Raw genomic sequence first — 21,137 nt, 5'->3', positions numbered from 1 at the left:
ATTCTCCTAGCACAAAAAAAAATTGAGGCAAGTTACAGAAGCCAACATGGCTATAAACAAACTTAGAAGTCCAAATGCAATCAATCAATCAGCATTAATCAAACTATAGTTGGGGAGCCTTTGTGCTAACTGTGGCACCAGTGCTCTCCCATACTGGAATTAGAGGTGGGTTTTGAATGAGCAAATCCAGTGTTAAGGAGGTTTCTGGTGGAAGCAGAATCCTGAAACAAGTGCCGTATCTTCACATTTTATGGAATGGGTAAGATTCAGGTCCGTGCTCATCCCTTTGATGATACACCCCACACAAACTGATACTGGACACACTTCTAGTGCACATCGAATGAATAACATTTAGCAGTATTGACAACAGATCTTCACAATTGAATTCTAATGAAATGTTTTAATTTTCTTCAAATAAACACAATATAACCATGTACATTGTAAATGATGCCCATTTGAAATGATACTCTATTGGACTGACAGTTTCTGGAAGAGTGGCCGCAAAATTATATTTTCTCCATCTAGAAATACCCTTTGATATTGGAGAAGTCTGGAGGCTTGTCCTCCTGCTTCCCTCATAATGAAAGTACTGAAATCCCTCCTGCAAAGTGTGTATCTTTATCTGATAATACACGAATGCACCAAAGCTTGACTAACATTGTACTTGTCGTTTGATATAGCGCGAGGTAATAAAAACGACTATATTTTCATCAGTTCCACCAAAAATCCCATTAAGTGATGGTTTCAAACAAGATACAAATCAAGTAGACTATCCTATCTCTGAAACATGACACAGTTCAGAGAAGCCAACAGTTGCCCCATGATGCAATGAATGCCAAATACACACTGCTGTAATAAATAAGTGACATTGTTCAAAATAAATAAATAATCATTCTCAGTTTAAGGCTAAGTTTTTTTATTCTGTCTACCAAAGCGAACAACTTCACATTTTCCCCTATCTTACCCCATCTGACAGATATTTGCACAGTCACTCACTGGATCATTTTGCAATTACCCTCATGTATTCCTCACATCTTCTGTGAATTTAGCTTTCATGACTTTGCTCATGTAAGACATTGATGCAAATTTTGAAAGTTGAGGGCCCAGCAAAAATCTCTGCGGAACGATACTTGTCAATCAAATAAAGATCCATTTACTCTTTTCTGCCAGCCGGTCTTCAATCCACACAATATGTATATATAACATAAGGGTATATGTTACTCCCAATACCATAAGATTTTACTTTCTGCAATAACCTTTGATATGGTACCCTATCAAATGCCTTCTTGATATCCAAGTATTGTATGCCAGCTGATGACTGTCAACTCATGGAACCAACAGTAGTCATGATCCTTTAATGCTATGTCGGTCAACTGCCTGATATCTGATCTGTCTTGGAACAAGAGCTGTGATCATAACAACAGCCACTAAGGCAAATTGGTACAAACTCATGCCAGCCAACCCCAACCCACCATCTTTACTACAATCCATTGCACAAAGCATACTAACTAATCCAATACCTAACATAGGAAGACCTTAGGACCCATGTTGAGATAAGACAAGGTAAATATCTAATCAAAAACTCACGATTTTCAGGAACTACGTGCTACCATCATATTACATTCTTCTCAGATATAAATATATCTGATCCCACACAATGACAGAATACACAGTTACATTGGTTCTTTACTTAAAAATAGGACTATACCCAGATAACATTGGGAGTGAGTAAAATCTGATCTCTATCACTTGTAGCTTCAGACCGCCCAACAACTCATGGGGCTACTACATAATATGGTTGAGGTGATTTGTGACTAACAGCAGTTTATAATATGCCTCCTTAATGGTGAGTGTTTCACATCACAACAGTATATTCAGTAAAATGATGTTTGAAGATATGATGTTTGAAGATAAATCCACTGGTGAATACTTGTGTAACGTGACTTAATTTTTAGCATTGCTACAAGATCCTTAGGATCACACTCCAAAAATTAGTCTTCCTAGGCCCCAATTCTCTTTCCCTCAAACCTCAAGTAACTCCTAGCTCTCAATAGAAACATAACAGCTCTTCTTTTTGAGCTCCTGGCTGAAGGCCTGCAACACTGCATTCAAAGAACTCGAGTCCTCTCTTTGGCCTGGTAGTCCATTTACAGTCTTTTTCACACACAAGATATACTTACACTGTAACACCAGCAGCTATTACCCAGGTGCCCCTCTTGGAGCAGGCTGCTTTAAAAGAAGTGTTGGCTAGAAGTTCAAAGTGGTGCACGTTCATTCTTCTGGGCCAATTGTAGTAACCTTTTCGCATTTTGATCAAAATGTCAAGAGAATCCCAAGGAATAATCCCCATTTTACATCAGCAGAGAATCTCACCATCTACAAAGTGGAATATTACTGAACTGAATGCAGGAAGGAAAATGATGAAACTTTTTTTCTATGATTCAAAATTGGTTGTTTTGTGCTTCCAGAATCTATAATGATATTGTTTAAATTTTAAAAAATTAAAATAATTGAATTGATAGAGCACAATTAGCAGTTTGCATTTCTTTAAATGCTTTTCAAAAAATACTTCTTTTCACCTTTACTTATAAGCATGATAACCAACTTGCATGTTTCCACAAAAAAGAACAGTTTCTTTCATTTCCAAAATAAACAGGGTAAATGCTGCGTCACAAAAGCAGCATTTGCTTTATTCAGTCAAAACAAAATACTGAATTATTCAGACACTTGGACTAAGAATACAAGCTAGTGTACTATATAAGCACTACACAAGCACTACACAAGCTAGTGTACTCACGCACTACATAAAAAGGAGTTCATTAAGACAATTGAAAATGTAAATAAGTGGCTGGCAATCTTGTGAAAATTTAAAGCACCAGTTTCAGAAATAACTGTGAATGTTAATCAGAGCAAATTGGATTGACACAAGAGAGATGAGCAGCACCTAAATGAAGCAGGAACATTGACATTTGTGAGTAAGGTTGATGTAATTATTAAGAATTATTGACCCACATCAGTGAGAAGGTATTCAATAGGCAACCACAGAAACAAAATAACAGGAGTAAGACACAGAAGGTCACAAAATAAAATAAGTGTATATCTTTATCATATAAAACAAAAGCATGTGAAAATATGCTATAGCTAGAAGATGATGCAGAAGAAAGCAATGATGGAGTAGGAATATCAAAAAGTGACAAAAGTTGAAAAGAGATAATGTACACTAATTAATCCTTTTGGGATACTGAAAGCGACACAATAAAATACACTGGTTAAGTATCCTTGATGTGAATAAGGTAAAGATAATCTAAGGAGGCAACATAATAGTGTTGATCCATCTTAAGAATGATAATAATTTATGCTAATGAAGAAAAAAGACTGCGTACAAATATAGGAAAATCATATTAATGCACAATATCCATCTACCAAATTATAAATTGGAAATACCAAGTGATTCTGAGTCTGTGACCTTCGATTACTTCATGCCTTATTACCTCAGAGATAGGGAGTGTTCAAGTGGACCAATGACATTCCTGATAAATTACAGAAGAAATTGAAGTCATGCACCATTTGCTGATACTGACCACATGGTAATTTCACCAAAAATCATAAAAGATGCAAAATGGTGCTAAGAAGAGACTGAACATTAGATAATTGTTATTAGGATTAATTCTTTGATATATTCACAAAGGAATTCTTTTTCTACTTGGGGGCAGCATAAGGGGAATTAGGAAGTTCGATATGTAACATATATGATCTACAAAGAGTAAAAGCGTTTAGAACAGACAATACCTCAGTAATGGGAACTATTCAACCAGCGTGAAGAAGGGGATAGGGGAATTGTACAGCATGAAGACAGAACATAGAACAGTACAGCACAGTACAGGCCGTTCAGCCCATGGTGTTGTGCCAACCTATCATCCTACTCCAAGATCAAACTAACCTGCATACTCTACATTTTACTATCATCAATGTGCCTATCCAAGAGTCGCTTAAATGTCCCTAATGTATCTGACTCCACAACCAACGCTGGCAGCGCATTACACACACCCACCACTCTCTGTGTGAAGAACCTACCTCTGACATCTCCCCTATACCTTCCTCCAATCACCTCAAAATTATGCCCCCTCATAATAGTCATTTCCGCCCTGGGAAAAAATCTCTGGGTATCCACTCTGTCTATGCTGTCATCATCTTGTACACCTCTATCAAGTCACCTCTCATCCTCCTTTGCTCCAATGAGAAAAGCCCTAGCTCCCTCAACCTTTCCCCATAAGACCTGCCCTCCAGTCCAGGCAGCATCCTGGTAAATCTCCTCTGCACCCTCTCTAAAGCTTCCACATCCTTCCTATAATGAGGCGACCAGAACTGAACACAATATTCTAAGTGTGGTCTAACCAGGTTTTATAGAGCTGCAGCATAACTTTGCGGCACGTAAACTCAATTCCCCAGCTAATGAAAGCCAACACACCATACAACTTCTTATCAACCCTATCAACTTGGGTGGCAACTTTGAGGGATCTATGGACATGGACCACAAGATCCCTCTGTTCCTCCACACTGCCAGGAATCCCGCCATTAACCTTGTATTCTGCATTCAAATTCGCCCTTCCAAAACGAATCACTTCACACTTCGCTAGGTTGAATTCCATCTGCCACTTCTTTGCCCAGTTCTGCATCTTGTCAATGTCCAGTTGCAAAGTACAACAGCCCTCCACACTATCCACAACTCACCAACCTTCATGTCATCGGCAAAATTATTAACCCACCCTTCCACTTCCTCATCCAAGTCATTTGTAAAGATCACAAAGAGCAGAGGTCCCAGAACAGATCCCTGTGGAACACCACTGGTCACCGTGCTCCAGGCTGAATACTTTCCATCTACTACCATCCTGTGTCTTCTATTGGACAGCCAATTCTGTATCCAGACAGCCAAATTTCCCTGAATCCCATGCCTCCTTACTTTCTGGATGAGCCTACTGTGAGGAACCTTCTCAAATGCCTTGCTAAAATCCATATAGACCACATCCACTGCTCTACATTCATCAATGTGTTTGTCACATCCTCAAAGAATTCAATAAGGCTTGTGAGGCATGACCTGCCCCTGCTGACTATTTCTAATCAAACTGTGCTTTTCCAAATAATCATAAATACTATCTCTCAGAATCCTCTCCAATAATTTGCCCACCACAGAAGTAAGACTCCCTGGTCTATAATTCCCAGGGTTATCCCTATTCCCTTTCTTGAACAAGGGAATGACATTTGCCACCCTTAATTATCTGGTATTCCAATGGACAGTGAGGACGCAAAGATCATCACCAAGAGATGATTTTTGTGTTTTTTTGTGTTGACTAGAGATTTGTTGATCAAGAGGGTGATATTATTATTTTGAGACAGGTTGTGATGTCCAGGTCCTAAAGGGCAACAAAGCAAAGACATAAAACTGAAAAACTGCAGATTTCTGGTAATCTGAATCAAAAACAAAAATTGCTAGAAAGTCTCAGCAGGTCTAGCAGCATCTGTAGACAAATCAGAGAGTTAACATTTCCAGTCCAGTGACTCTTCTTCAGAACAAAGCAGATACATATTAGTCTTACTCAACCTTGTGTAGAATAACGTAATTACCCAGGGTAAGGGTTTGGTTTATCTGTACAATAATAACAAAGTTTAACAAAGCTGGCATGGACTTAAATGAAAGGGTGAAGGAAATGGGGTTGCTGCAGGGTCCAGTGCTCATGAATATTATAAAGGAAAAAGATCCAGGGCTCAATGTCAATTGGCAAATTTTGGAGATTATGTCAAATCCAAGGTGAGAGCTGAATGAGACTTTATGGGCAGAATCATCTGGATATAACAGTGGCTCTCCAGCCAGTAGCAGAGACCCAATGGACCTGCAAGTTGCCTGTTTGAGAAGTCCCACCCATAGCTTGTGCCAATAAGCAGGCCAGCAGTAGGCCTTTCCTGGGAGCCCAGAGACAGAGGTCTCATTGGGGGAAGTTGTAGCTGCCTCCAGCACTACATTACTCGAGGTTCCACAGCAGGAGGGATCCTAGGGCAGGTGAGTGATGATGGGTAGGGAGGACGACCTCTGGAGGAGTGGGCACCACAGGGGAAGTGGGGTCATTGGCAAAAGCAGAGAAGTTTCAGCAGGTCCTCCGCTTGATGACAGGTCACATGATCAGACACTGAGTGCCTTTAAATGAGGTAATTCTGACCCCCCCACCCCTGGAGTCCACTAGCAAACATAAAGTTTGCTCCCAGCATTGTGAGGACCATTGTCTGCTATAAAGTCAATATATCATCAGTGATGGGATGAGGCCCTTAATTGGTCACTAACTCCCCATTTAAGGGCCTCGATTGGTGGCATAGTGGGAAACTTATCCCTGTTAAGTCTAACGGGAAGACCCATGGAAAGTGGTGTGGTTGCTATCAACAACTCTCCTGCCACCAAGCTTGGGGGGAGGGGGATGGAGAGTGGGAAGGGCACAAAATCCTGCTTGACATCCATAAATCAAATGTGAATGAAAACAAAGACTCCACCAGCCCATCTTTGGTAAATGCTCCAGAGTATTACAAAAATCAATAGAACAGAGTGACAGGTATTCTTGCGTCAATCATAGTTCTTTAACTGCTTTTACTCTAATTCCATTTCCTGACCATATTTCTGTATCTTTCTTGCAAATACATATTTGAGACTTTCTGCTGACTCCCTGAAAGGACTGTCTGCACATGCAAAATGTGCAGTATCCCTGGTACTACTGCCAGTGATGGCATTCCATCCTGTTTGCTCATATTTATTAGTTTATTGGGTGCTGCCACATACATTACTGGCAGAATATTTCACAAAGTGGGAACACACAGAACTCGTCACATTCCCAGCCTGTACCTTTGCCTCAAGGTAAAAGTATTTCAAGTTCTAATATTCTCCCATGTGAAAAATACTCTAACTTTTCATTCTAAAAATTGATAATCTACAGTTTATATCTTTCCCTCCATCAGTACTTAAATGACTCGTAGAAACAATGGAATGGAAGTCACAGAATTAGCACAAGGGTGATTAATTTTAGGATGGGATGGTTTATGTCTAAAATGTTTATGCTTTTAGATGTTTTGCTAACTCATGTCAGGGTATTTTTCAGGCATCACTGGTGGCCTCCTGAACCAGCTGACAGTTAACTGTGTGAAAGACCCAATGGGCCCATCACCTGTTTAAATTCTTTCTGCTGAAAGTGGTTGGCAATGAGCTGAGCCCTGTATAGCTTGGATTCTACAGGGGCTGGAGTTTACCTTCATCAACAAAATTGAGAAATGATTATTGTGAGCCATGAGCAGACTGCCCTCTAATCCCACAGCACTGACTTCTCCAGTTCTCCATCACTTAATTCAAGTTTCATTCTTTTCCTCTTCATGTCATGTTCGCCATGAATGCCTTCTATTTCTCCATGAAAGGTTATTCCTGAAATGTTAGTTTTTACCTTTCTCCAGAGATGCTGCATGTCTCTAGTATTTTCCATTTCAGTCTTTCAAATTTTATTCATGCATAGAAAGAAATTCTTCAGGACACTGGTTAATCTTGCCCTCCTGGGTGAAACAATAGCTACTTCTGGAATATTTAATCTGATTTTCTGCTTTATCCCTCTGGAGATCCTGATACAATATTCATGCAGTGTGCACTGTATTCTTCCTGGTGTCATTGAAAAGAGCAATTATATCCCACACAAGCATCTTGCTTTGACATGCATGCTGCAACCATGAACTCAAAATTAAATGTTATTTATTACATGTAAAGGCAAGATAAAAGACTGGCTGGTCACTGGAAACACTCAGTAAAATAAAAATAGTACATTTTAAAACACAACAGTTTAATAGCTGAAAGGAAAAAGCAAGGTTCATTACTTGATCTGAGGTGTAAATTTCCCAAGACTTGAGTGACATGGGCAAAAGCGAGAAATAGAGGAACTTAACAGCGAGAATGAAAAAGAATCCGATTCTTAAACATTGAGAAAGAAGTTTTTGATTTCCTCTTAAGGTTTCAGTGGCGGGACCAGAATCTCACTGTAAAGTGGCAACCACTCTATTTCCATGTGTTTGCATCTCATTAATATTTTGAGTCTCCTCATTTACATGCAATTTTCCATTTTTCTATCCCCTCCCGAGAAGCTAGATGGCAACGATTCCTGGCTTGGAAGTCCAAGAGCTGACATGGAAGATGCTGCTCGCTGCTTGCTTCTCCAGCCCTCCATTTTAAACATCCCTACACCAAAACAACTTTGAATGCTTCATGGAGAGCATCTCTTCCATCCTGCATCCATCAAAGTCAGCGTTAGCAAACCATCACCCTCACCAGATTATCATGGCTCATCTTGAACCAACTCAGAATCCACTTCAGCCCATCAGGAATTCTCTTAGGAATCAAGGATACCATCGCATTCTTCTTCCACTTTGCACAGAGAGACACACAGCATTTATATGAATGCACCTTATGGCTTTCAGCCTCATTTCCCACCATTCACTCACTTTGTGCTTACTTGGAGGCTACCAGCCTCTGTGGATTACATAATGTTTCAGCCAGAGGGGAGGATGTTAGCAGCTTTTGCGGATGAGGTGGGTGGGTGCTGTTGAGTGGAGGTGCTACATACAAATAGTCAGGTTGGCATTCCATGAATGTTGGTGAATTTGTGTGCAGTAGCAGAGTTAGTGAACAGCCAAGAGAAATTCATGGCAGAGTGCAGGAAATCAATGACCATTCTCATGCATTGCTTGCAATCTGTCAGACCCTGGAGAACCACTATCCTGGGCCATTATGTCCAGGGCGGTTGTGTTTGGTGCCTCCTCACGTGGCCTGCTGTGTATAGGATGGCACTCCTCTCAACAGTTCCATCCACAAGGACCTCCAAGTTCCTGAAGGAAAGCTGGTTCCCTGGCTTTTCCTGAGATATTTCATTTCCTAAGAGGACAGTGCGTGGTCATTCCTAGCTCGCAACATCTAAACTGGTCTGCAGCTGGGTTTAAACTATGGTGCCACTGGTTTGTACTGTGGAAGGTTCCAGTGGCAGCTGGAATCTCTTTCACCTGCCACATGACTGTACATGAAGGAAGCCAGAGAGGCTGGTCGCATAATTATGAAGTCTGGAGCAGAAGCTGGAGTGAGAAAGGTTGCTGTGAGCTATGAGGGTGTACCTGCCATAAAACTCCTCAACAATAACTAAAATAATATGCAAGTCCAGCGCCAGATTTCACCACTACCAACTACATTGTTTGAGCACCAGATTGGTTGTTCAACAATTGTTACTTGATCATAATTAAATACTCAGTTAAACCTTCTTGAACAAGGTTTTACTTTATATGGGTCTCTACCATTAATGAGAGAAAGAAGTTCTTGTACATCAGTTAAATTCACAGACGGCTGGTTGTGGTGGCATCCATGCAGAGTTTGTAATGTCAGAACTTTCCCTTTTATCTGCAGCTTACACCAAATCCTGAAGTTGTTGTCAGATTCAGAGTGGTGATGATGGTAAAAACGTTCATAAATTCTGCATCGTTGTTCTTAATCATAAAACCTGCATTAGTCCATTCCCTACATCACAAGACTATATTTCAAGCAGCAAATCATTGATGTAACGCACGCTGGAACTTGTGACCCTGAAAGGTGAGAATCTTTCCTTTTATACAAAAAAATTGATATTTTGCCAAATGTATTTACCATAAAATCTTGCATTTTGACCAAATTTGTGCAAAATTCAAACGTTACGATTCAAATTTTTCAGCTAAAGACTCGTCATGAGTTATCAAAATCTCATCAGCAACATAATTTAGAGTACAAAATGTATATACAGTAACTAGATTTTATCATATGTTTGTACATTCTCACAGCTTTGACTGAGTTGTATTTTGAACATAAACAATTAATTGAATATTCCTATTTTAAATCAGATTGGTGTAGTGGTAATGTCACTGGATTAGTAACCAGAGGCCTAGGCAAATGCTTTGGGAATGGTGGTTCAAATCCCACCATAGAACCTGGTGACATTTAAATTAGTAAAAGCTGGAATTGAAAGTCTCAGTATTGATGACCAAAAAACTGGCTTTTTATGACAATCAATGACATTCTTTAGGGAATGAAATCCAGCATGCTTACCTTATTTGGCCTACATGTGACTCTAGGTCCACAGCAATGTGGCTATGTCTTAGCTGGCCCATGCATGGTAAACCACTTAATTCAAGCACAATTAGGGATGGGCTTCTATTTTTCATTTTGAAAGCTGGATAAATGAAGTTAACGTGCAATCATAGAGGTCTATAGTACAGAGAAAGGCCCTTTGGCCCATTGAGTCTATGCCAGTCAAAAAACAACCACCTAACAATTCTAATCCCATTTTTCAGCACTTGGCCCAAAGCCAAGTATTTCAGCCATTATTAACTTGAACAGTAGAACAACTTTGAGGGATTGAATAACTTACTCCTATTCTCATGTGCTTAGTACCAAGGGACTGCGCTCTGAAAGCTTGTGTGATTTCAAATAAACTTGTTGGACTATAACCTGGTGTTGTGGGACTTCTGACACTGCCAAAGTTAACACTGAAGAATCGTGCAAATGAACTGGAAAAAAAAACACTTTGAGAGTAACAATCAATGTTCTCCAATGAATTAATTATCAGTTTATATTTTGTAAAAGATTAAAATCAAGAAAAACCCTAGCGTTTGGCTGCAAATCATAACTATTTTTGTTCATATTATGCATAGATATCTTAAATGATGTTATCTGCAAGGTATAAACCAGAAAGTGAGCTGAAAGAGCTTGCATCTTAGTGTTTATTTTCCTTGACAGTTGAACTATGTTCAATCAGGGAACTGTAAATATTACTGGAAACAAAAAATGCTGGAGATCACTGTAGCATTCATGGAGAGAGAACAAGTTAACGTTTCGAGTCTGGATGGCTCTTCATCAGACCTGACAAAGTGTGGAGGGAACATTTTTGCAATAGTGTGGAGGTGGAGTGCTGGGGAAAAAAGGGTGTCAATAGTGCAGATTAAAATGATCAGAATGGCAGAACAATGGTGTATCTAATTGCCAGGCAGGCAAGAACAGAAAGTCCCATTGGAATGTGGGGAGGGGAAAGAGGACATGGTAACAGGGAATGCAACCAGTAAACTAAAAGAAAGGGAAGGAACGGGGGTGGGATCACAATCTGAAGGTGCTGAACTCAATATTAAATCCAGAAGGTTGTCAAATGGCTAGTCTGAAGACGAGATGTCGTTCCTTCAGTTTGCGCTGTAATTTACTGGAGCACTGCAGCATGCTGAGGACAGACAAGTGGGCATGTGAGCACGATACTGTGTTAAAATAACTGACTACGGGAAGGTCAGGGTCATGCTTGCAAATGGACCGGAGGTGTTCTGCAAAGCGGTCACCCCGTCTGCATCTGGTTTCTCCAATGTAGAGTAGGCCACATTGGTTCAGCGAATACAATACACAAGATTGGAGGAGGTACAGATGAAATACTGATTCACCTGGAAACACTGTTTAGGCCCTTGGATGTTGAGTAGGGAAGAGGTGAGGGGACAGGTGTTGCACCTTCTGTGGTTACATGGGAAGATGCTGTGGGAAAGGGGTTTGTGTTGCTGGTTGAGGAATGGACCAGGGTGTCCCGGAGGAATTGGTCCCTGCAAAGTGGAGACAGGGGAATGAGGGGAAGATGTGTTTGGTGGTGGAATTCCACTGGAGTTGTCCAAAATGGTGGAGGATAATCCTTTGAATGCTGAGGCTGGTGGGAAGAAAAGTGAGGGCAAGGGGGACCCGATCATGTTGCTGAGAGTGACGGGAAGGGGCAAGGGTGGAAGCACAGGTGATAGGTCAGATGTAATTGAGGACCCTGTCAACCCCCACAGCGGGTGGGAAACCACGGCTATGGAAGAAGGAAGCCATGTCAGCTGTGCTGTTTTAAAAGGTGGCATCATCCAAACAGATACGATGTAGGCGAAGGAACTGGGAGAATGGGCTGGAATCCTTACAAGCTGTGGGGGTGTGAAGAGCTGTAGTGGTGAAGGTAGCTATGGGAGTCAGTGGCTTTGTAGCGGATGGCAGTGGACAGTTTATTCCTCGAAACGGAGATGGAGAGGTCAAGGAAAGGAAGGGAAGTGAAAGGAAAGGAAGATGGACCACGTGAAAGTTATAGAGGGAGTAGAAATTGGAGGCAAAATGAACAAATTTTTACAAGTCCAGATTGGAACATGAAACTGCACCAAAACACATTAAATATTATTAGTTTATTAGCATGTTAATATGTTTATTATCACATGTTCTGGTCATAGAATTTCATCTTATATGTGTAAATATTCAGATGCTCAGAGCTCTATTCATGACATGTTCCCATCTGGAGACAGTGCAGACCTCTGCCAGATTATGAACATAAAAATTATATAGCCATATTTGTGCTTATAAATACAATTTAAATGCCAATGAAGCAAGATAGCAGTGATCATTGACATTAATTCTTTTGAAAAGCTGACAAAAGGAACATCATCTTTCATGAAAATGGTTCTAAACAAAATTATACTTTGTGAAAGCAAAATAATTTTAACCAAAACAGAAGTATTTATATGGAATGAGTATTAGTAATGATTTAAAAATTGGCTTCCTTGACAGAAAGCATAGGAACAGAGAAAGTGAACAGAAAAGAACGACATGAAGAATGAAAAATGTTGAAATCAATGCTGGGTAAACAAAATAGCAAAACAAAGAAAACCCAAAACTGTATTAATAAACTCAACATGAATCAAAACACACAGCAAACTCATCACTGCTCCAATGTCAGTTAGCTTGCTTAAAGTTTGTGCTTGAAGTCAAATTATTCACCAGCTGTAAGCTTTAGTAATCTTGATCTAAGTGCCTGATCATTCAATTACACAGCACAAGACAATTTTTGAAGCAAAGCTTTAAAACATATAAGGGAATTGATACCAAACATATCTTCCCTTCCCCTCCACTGTCAGCATTCTGCAGGGACCATTGGCTCCATGACATCCTGATCTACTCTTCCATCATTCCTAACAATTCCTCAGTCCCATAACACCTTCCCACGCAATTGCAGAAGGTGTAACGGGTTGATCTTTCACCTCCTGCCTCCTCACCGTCCAAACTCCCAAACACACTTTCCAGTGTTTTACTTGTACTTCATTCAATACCATATTCATCGCTCAAAATGTGGTTTCCTTTACTTTGGTGAGACCAAATGGAGATTAGGTGACTGCTTGGTGTAACACCTCTGCTCTGTCCATAGGAGCGAACCCGACAATCTTGCCATCTCAATAAACCATCTGGCTCCCGTAACATTTCAGTCCTTAGCCTGTTTCAGTATTACAAAAAAGCTCAGTGAAAACTGGAGGACGAGCACCTTATTTTCTGCTTATGCACTCAACAGCTTCTAAGACTCAGTGCTATGTTCCATAGCTTCAGAGTATGATCTCTGCGCAAGATTTTTCTTACATCCCCCACCCTCCACAGTTATTTCTTGTTTGTCTTGTTGGTTTTACTCTAAGCAGAGTTGACCTATTTTCGCCTTTTCACAGCTAACATTTACACCTATTTTACGTACCTATCACTCCTTTACCACCATTATCACTATCTTTGTTTTTTTTTCCGCTGGGCACTCTCACTATCTGTTTCACCTGCTCCTCTTCCCCATCCGTCGTAGTCGCTTTCAGTTCTGAAGAAGAGTTACGTTGGACTCAAAATGTTAACTTGTTTCTCTCTCCAATGATGTTGCTAGACCTGCTGAATTTCTCCAGCACTGTTTTTATTTAAAGCAAAGCTGTTCATTGATTTATCACATCTGTTACATGTTAAAAAAAAGTCACATTGACAGGCAATTTATTGCTAAACTGCATTTTGTTCTTGTATATTAAACTCGAGAGAAAATAGCTTAAACACCCATTGTCAATGATTAGTAGTCAAGGACTGAAAGTCTAAAATTTCTTAAACCATTAGCACTTTTTAATTATGATAGAAAGTATTATTTCTGTTACAATGTAAAGGTAACTAAAGCATAAAACCTACTGTTTGCTGTCACATTTCTTATAACATAAATGATGGTCCACTGTGTGTTTCTACAAATAAATTATAAATGGCTGTTTGGCAATTTATTAAAACTGATCAAAGCATAACATTGGAAGTAAATATTTTAATTTGTGTAATTATATTCACAAATGAAATGACAAGACATGATTTTGCCAAAATAATGTTTAGATTATACATCTTTTGGAAACAGAATGGAATACACATTTCACGTATCACTATTTCCAACAGTTTCTGTTTTTGTTTAAGTAACACTAATGAATGATATGGTTTACATTTTGAAAAATCAACAGCATAAATATGAACACATGAACAAAGAAACATATGAGTTAGAAGCTGGAGTAGGTCACTCAGCCCCTCAACACTGCTCCACCGTTCAGTGTGATCCAATTACTTTATACTTCCATCAAACCCAAATAATCTTTCACCCTTTGCTTACTTCTGCTTTAAAAATATTCAAAGATTCTGCTTCTGCTACCTTCTGAAGAGCAGAGGTCCAAAAACTCAAACTCTGTGAAGCATATTCTCTTCTTTGTCTTGAATGAAAGCCTCCCCCCACCAATTCTAGATTCTGCAACAAGGGGAAACATCCTCTCCACGTGCACTCTGCCTAGACCCCTCAGGATTGTATATGTTTCAGCAAATGATGTCATCTCTTACTGTTCTAGTAAAAGTCTAACCTGTCTAACCTTTCTTCATTAGACAACCTAACATTCCAGGTATTAGTTTTGTAAAGCTTCTCTGAATTGATTCCAATAAATTTATATCCTTCCTGTGCTGGTGACATTGTTACACTGTGCACACTGTTCCAGATGTGGTCTTGCCAATGACCTGTACAGCTGAAGCATAACACCACCAACTCCCAACCTTAATAAATATTTTACTAGCTTCCTTAATTACTTGCATATTAGCCTTTTTCAATTCTCACACTAGGACACTCAGATCCTTATGCATCTCAGAGCTTTGCAATTCCTCATCGGTTAAACAATATGACTTTTTATTCTTCCTGCCAAAATGGACAATTCACATTTTTTTTCAAATTACACTCCATTTGCTAGATCATTGCTCACTCACTAAACCCATCAATATCATTTTGCAGCCTCCTATCATCTTCACAATTTACTTTCCTACCTATCTCTGTGTTGTCAGCAAATTTTAATAGCCCAAGTCATTTATATAAATTGTAAAAGTCAGGGCCCCTGCATTGTTCCATATAGCACTCCATTAGTTACTTCTTGCCAACTAAAAAATGATCCATTTTAAGCCTACTCCATTTCCTGTTAACTAGTCCATCTCTATCCATATCAAAATGTTACCCCACACAAAAACCTGGACAGGCAGCCCAGTGCAGAGGGTGGGGGCAGCCAGCAGTCAGACCACGTGGATACCCCCTGAGCTGGTCTACTGCAGACAGCCCTTGGAGTGAGACTGTGATGTTTGTCTTTTAAACTTGCTTCTTGTTTTTCTGACCTATGGTTATTCTGTGTATAGCTGTAACGTAACTTTTTTTCTTCATCTCTCTATTCCACAAATAAGGATACTAACCAGGTACTCTGTATCTAAGATGGTGCCATGTGTTGGTGACATTGTTACACTGTAACAGATCTGTAACTGAAGAAACTTTATCTAGATACTTTTGTACCCAAATTAAACTTTTCACTGTACTTATTTGAGTACATGTGACAATAATGCTAATTCAATTCAATTCAAAAACTTTTATGTTCCACAACGACCTTTGATGTGGCAGCCCTTCCATGTCTTCTGGAAATCCAAGCACAGTACATCTACTGGTTCCCCTGCATCCATAGCAAATGTTACTTCCTCAGTAAAGTTCAATATATTGGTTAAACATGATTTCTCTTTCGCGCGCGCACATGCACGCACACACACACACAAAAGACTCTACCCGATTACATTGACTGTTTTAAGTGTTCAGCTATAATGTATTTAATAATACCTTCTAACATCTTCCCAACGGCATGTTAAGCTAACTGGCCTATTGTCTCCTGCATTCTATCTCACACACTTTTTGCAAAAGGAGTTTCACTCACTATTTTCCAATCTAAAGGAATCTTTCCCAAATCTAGGGAGTTTTGGAAAATTAAAATCATTGCATCAGCTACCTCATTAACCAATTCTTTGAAGTACCTAAGATAAAATCCTTCAGGACTCAGGGAGCTATTAGCCTGCAACTCTAACAACTTTCCTCAGAACCACTTCCGTAGAATTGAGCAAGTATTGCTTTTCTCTTCATTTTTCTTGAACATAATTAGAGATGAGGATAAAGTAAATTTAGAATGCAAGATCAGAATTTTCATTGTTTATTTGACTGTTTCATTTGTTGCTATTAGTAGCTGAAACAATTTAATCGAATAAGTAAGACTTGTATTTCGTTGCCTAATTTTTAAATAAATTTTAATGGTAAACCACAAAGTAAGGAGTTGAAACAACAGAGAAAGACTGTTATTGTGTGTAGGAAATGCCTTCTAGTGGCAAAGGGTGGTGCTGTAGGTTTAAACTTTCTACCAGATTGAGTTTATGATTCATAACAATCCAACGAAACATGCCAGTCTACAATTGAATTGTATGGCTGACATCAGCAACTGCACTAAGAAAGTAAAGTGTCCACTAGAGACAAAATGGAGATCAACTGTGATTGTGTCCAAATTGAATGGGCAATGGGGGTGGTTTTAATTTGTGGGAGATGAAAGATACGAGCATGATGTCCAAAGCATGCTTGTGGTGAGGTCTAATCTGCCTTATAATTGATGAGCTACCATCACTCTAGGGGATGTCAACTGGCAACTCATCATTTAGGGGACAAGAATAACTCTCATGTGCTATAGCAGTTATAATCATTGCTGCAGAAGAGTCATTTTGGACTCCCCACAGTTGCCTCCAGATCTGGTGAGTTTCTCCAGCACTGTCTGTTTTAATTGCAGTTATGATTAATTTGGTTGGAACCATCATTTAGAAATCACTGAGATGCTGATCTGAAGCCAATTGGAAAGGGAAAAGCTGTTACCAGCTGATTAGTGCTGCTTACTTAAAATATCCCAGCTGGATGGAACTACATTTTTAAGATCGTTTGTCCATCTTTTGCAAATTAACAGATATATAAACTCTCTTGACTGAAATTATGTCCTCTACAATTTCCTTCTTCTTTTAGTGATACTTATATGTGTATTGTGGTACTTTTTCTCTTCATTATTTTAAAATAACCAAACAAACTTTATTAGCACAGGACAAAACCTATACTATTAATCTCCCCTTGTGCAAATAAGCTATTAACACACCCTTGGGCTCTCATTATGTGATTAAATGTCATTGAACAATTGGTTTCAGACTTGGCCCAAAGTGAAATCACTTGTACATCAAATAAACGAGAGGAAAAAAAAATCTGAAAATGTGCTGATGGCAAGAAATTAAATCCTGGTTTTGCTCAAATACTAGCCATACCATTCTCATTTCAGACGATCACAATAAATCACTGTCAACGTCAGAATTAAACAGCATCTGGATTGCAATTGGTTCCACATTGATTTGTACATAAAGTTCACAAAAAGGATAACACAGATTTTCTTATTCTGCTTCAGAAATTGTTCTTTCTCTTTGGATTATTCTTTTTATTCATCTATTCAATATCATAGCCAAACAAACAATCACAATAAAACAATAAGCACACTAATTACACAAAGCACATACATTTACAAAGAAGTACCTGTGCTAAAGTACAGTGAATTTAACAATATTCCATATGATCACTTCATTTAAAATAAAGCATTATACCGTACAGTCAAACTCAATTGAAGGTAATCCTGAAATACATAATACGTAGCAATAATATGTTAATTCTTGATGCAAATACTATTTCATAGATTTAAGAACACCCATATTTCTGAAAAATATTAAAAATGTATTTGATTTATTTCCCATTGAAGACAACAGAAAAATAGAACTGTAATGAGTGGTCAGCAGAAATATGATTTAATGGCTCCCCCCTTACACCCTGGAGCTCAGCATCAATAAGCACTAAACAATTCCGTTCTGTTGACTTTTGATTTGAAAAGAGTGTCCTGACCCTCTCTAACCCATGAACTAGCTCTTCAAGCATTCTAATAGGCTGTTAATTGGAGGTGAGTGGGTTGCAGACTCTTCCTCACACAGTCCTCATTCTGAAAATAGCAGCATATCCCTGACATGCCAACAGGCAACTTATTTTCAAAGTGCACCCACAACTGACATCCACCCCACTGAGGATTGAAAATCAAGTCCTCGATCACCATATTGTTTCACTTGCATTTCTCTCTTATTTTGGTTTCACATTCATCGGATGTTTTCTCTGAGACTGAAAGCAGCCACTACAAAAACAAAAAAAAGTGTTTTGAACTACGATTGAAAAGATTATTAAGTGGATTATCTTATCTCCTTTGAAATTATCATGTACCAATACGAACTAGCTCTTCAGTTGGAGCCATTTAGATATTTTCAAATGTGATTGATTATTCCATTTCTAAATATCACATTCCAAGACCAGCCTGAACGATAAGAAAGAAGGGTTGGTCGAGAAGGGAGCAATCAAGAAAGTTATAACTCCTACCATGTGGATTAGGGGCAATGGTAGCTGTAAAAACAATCCTGGAAAATCTCAAAAAAGCTTTGAAAAGATCTCACTACAGCCATTGAAGAAATGTTGCCACAACTTTCTAAGGCAAAAGGTCTTTACTGACTTCAATAAAAGTTAAGCTGGGTGAAAGTAAATGTTGTCTAGTTACATTCTGGATACTTTCTGGCAGATAGAGATGGTTGTTCAAGCTGTTTGGCATTTTCACTGATCTAGAAGAGTATTAAGGCAGATGGCACTGATCTTCGCAGAGTGTAAGTTATTGTGGATGATCTATTAATGTATGGATTTGGAGACATAGTGAAAGAAATCATTGCTGACCAGGAACAAAATCTAGCATGAAAGACTTTCAGATGAATTTGAAGCTGCTCAACAAAAAAAATGCAATTAAAGATGCCTAAATTCAATCACTCATGTATAATCAGCCAAAGGACTTCTCCTAGTCCTGAGAAGGTATGAGCTGCAGTTGAGATGCAACGAGCGACAGATGGGAGAGAAGAACATGGTTGGTTGGACTTTTTGAACAATTTAGCAACGTTCTTGGCTCATTTGTCATCAGTGTATAAATCTCTACGGGAGCTCATTGCTAAAGATGTACATTAGAATTAGGGCATAGAATGAGCTTTCTTTAGAATCAAACAACCAGTGATGACAAAACCAGTGCTGAGGTACTGTAACGCAATTACGAAGTCACCTTGCAGTGTGATGATAGCTCCTGTAGGGCATGCCAGCTCCGCACACATATGATCTACTGCTCATGACGAAGTTGCTGCTTTGTCCATAGGAAAAATGCTTCCTGGTTTAACTATATGAGAGTCTTGTGGTTTACAAGATACTATTTATTGTATGTTAGCAACTAGTTACAGGTTACCATGATGTGATAGACATTATTAAAGAGACTTTGAGGAGGACAAGATATTTGCATTTGCATCCAGGGCATAAACCAATTTGAATGACTGTCTGCTCAGGTTGAGAAAGTGCCTGGCTATTGTCTTTGCTCACAAGCATTTTAACTAATATCTATTTGGGAGAGATGAAATGACAGTGCAGTCTGACCATAACCCACTCGAGAGTATCATTCTCAAACTGCTTCTATTCGCTCCAAAGCACCTGCAAAGAATTTTACTTTACTTGCAAAGATATCATCTGGACATGATAAATAAACAAGGGAAACAGATGTGCATTGCTGACAAGCGGACAGAAGCAGCACTGCCTAAGAAAAGAGTTGAGGGTACTAAGAGTGTGAAATCTTCTAGATTTAACAAGAAGCAACATTAATTTAGCAGAAGCATTGAAAGGCAAATGCCTTGCTTAAATTAAGGAAACTACATGACCGGGTGCATTTCTCCAAATGCTGCAGGAAGCAGTGATGAAAAGATGGCTGGTAACCGTTAAAGAAACACTTAGAAACAAAAAGGTAGGAGCAGGAGCAGTCCATTTGACCCCTTGAACCTGCTCCTCCATTCAATATGATCATGACTGATCATCGAGCTCAAATTCTGCCCTCTGCCCATATCCCTTGATCCCTTTAGCCACAAGAACTATGTCTAACTCCCGGATGAATACACAATGTTTTGGCTTCAACCACTTCCTCTGGTGGCAAATTTCACAGGTTCACCAGACTCAGGATGAAGAAATTTCTCCTCCTCTCAGTCCTAAATGGTTTACGCCTTAACCTTAAACTTAATCCCTGGTTCTGCACTCTCCCACCATCAAAACATCCTTCCTGTATCTAACCTGTCTGGTCATGTTAGAATTTTATAGCTTTCTATGAAGTCCCCTTTATTCTTCTAAGCTACACTGAATACAATCCTAACCAACTCAATTTCTTCTCATACCTCAGTCCTGCTATCCCTGGAATCAATTTGGTAAGCCTTCACTGCATTCCCTCTGCAGCAAGAAAATCCTCGCTCGGAGAAGTAGACCAAAACTGCACTCAATATTCCAAATGTATCCTCAACAATGCCTTGTATAATTACAACAAGACATCCTTGTTCCTGTACTCAAATCCCCTCACTATGAAGGCCAACATAGAGTTTGCCTGCTTTACTGCCTGCTTCACCCGAATGCTTAGTTTCAGCGACTGGTGCATGAGGACATCGAGGCCTTATGGAAGATTCCCCTCTCTCAGTGTATAGTGGTTCAAACTTTAATCTGCTTCCTATTTTTCCTGCTAAATTGGATAAACTGCCATTTACCTACATTATATTGCACCTGCCATGCATTTGCCCACTCATTCAGTTTGTCCAAATCACACTGCATTATCTCTGTATCCTCCACAGCTCACTCTTCCACCTAACCTTGTGTCATCTGCAAATTGAGATATTACATTTAGTTCCCTTATCTGAACCATGAACACATATTGTGAATAGCTGATGCTCTAGTACTAATCCTGCAGTACCCCACTAGTCACTGTCTGCCATTCAGAAAAAAAAACATTTA

At 39.2% G+C, this 21,137-nt stretch overlaps 1 protein-coding gene across 5 annotated transcripts in view; it reads right to left on the bottom strand.

Annotated features, from left to right (window-relative positions):
- LOC109925807 (collagen alpha-1(XXIII) chain-like) overlaps positions 1-21,137 on the bottom strand; it is a 170,124-nt gene that overhangs the window by 134,905 nt on the left and 14,082 nt on the right. The window lies entirely within an intron of this gene.

This window comes from Rhincodon typus, chromosome 12, assembly GCF_021869965.1.
Source record: "Rhincodon typus isolate 14 chromosome 12, sRhiTyp1.1, whole genome shotgun sequence".
Lineage (NCBI taxonomy): Eukaryota > Metazoa > Chordata > Chondrichthyes > Orectolobiformes > Rhincodontidae > Rhincodon > Rhincodon typus.
This window is presented reverse-complemented; position numbering and strand designations above follow the sequence as displayed.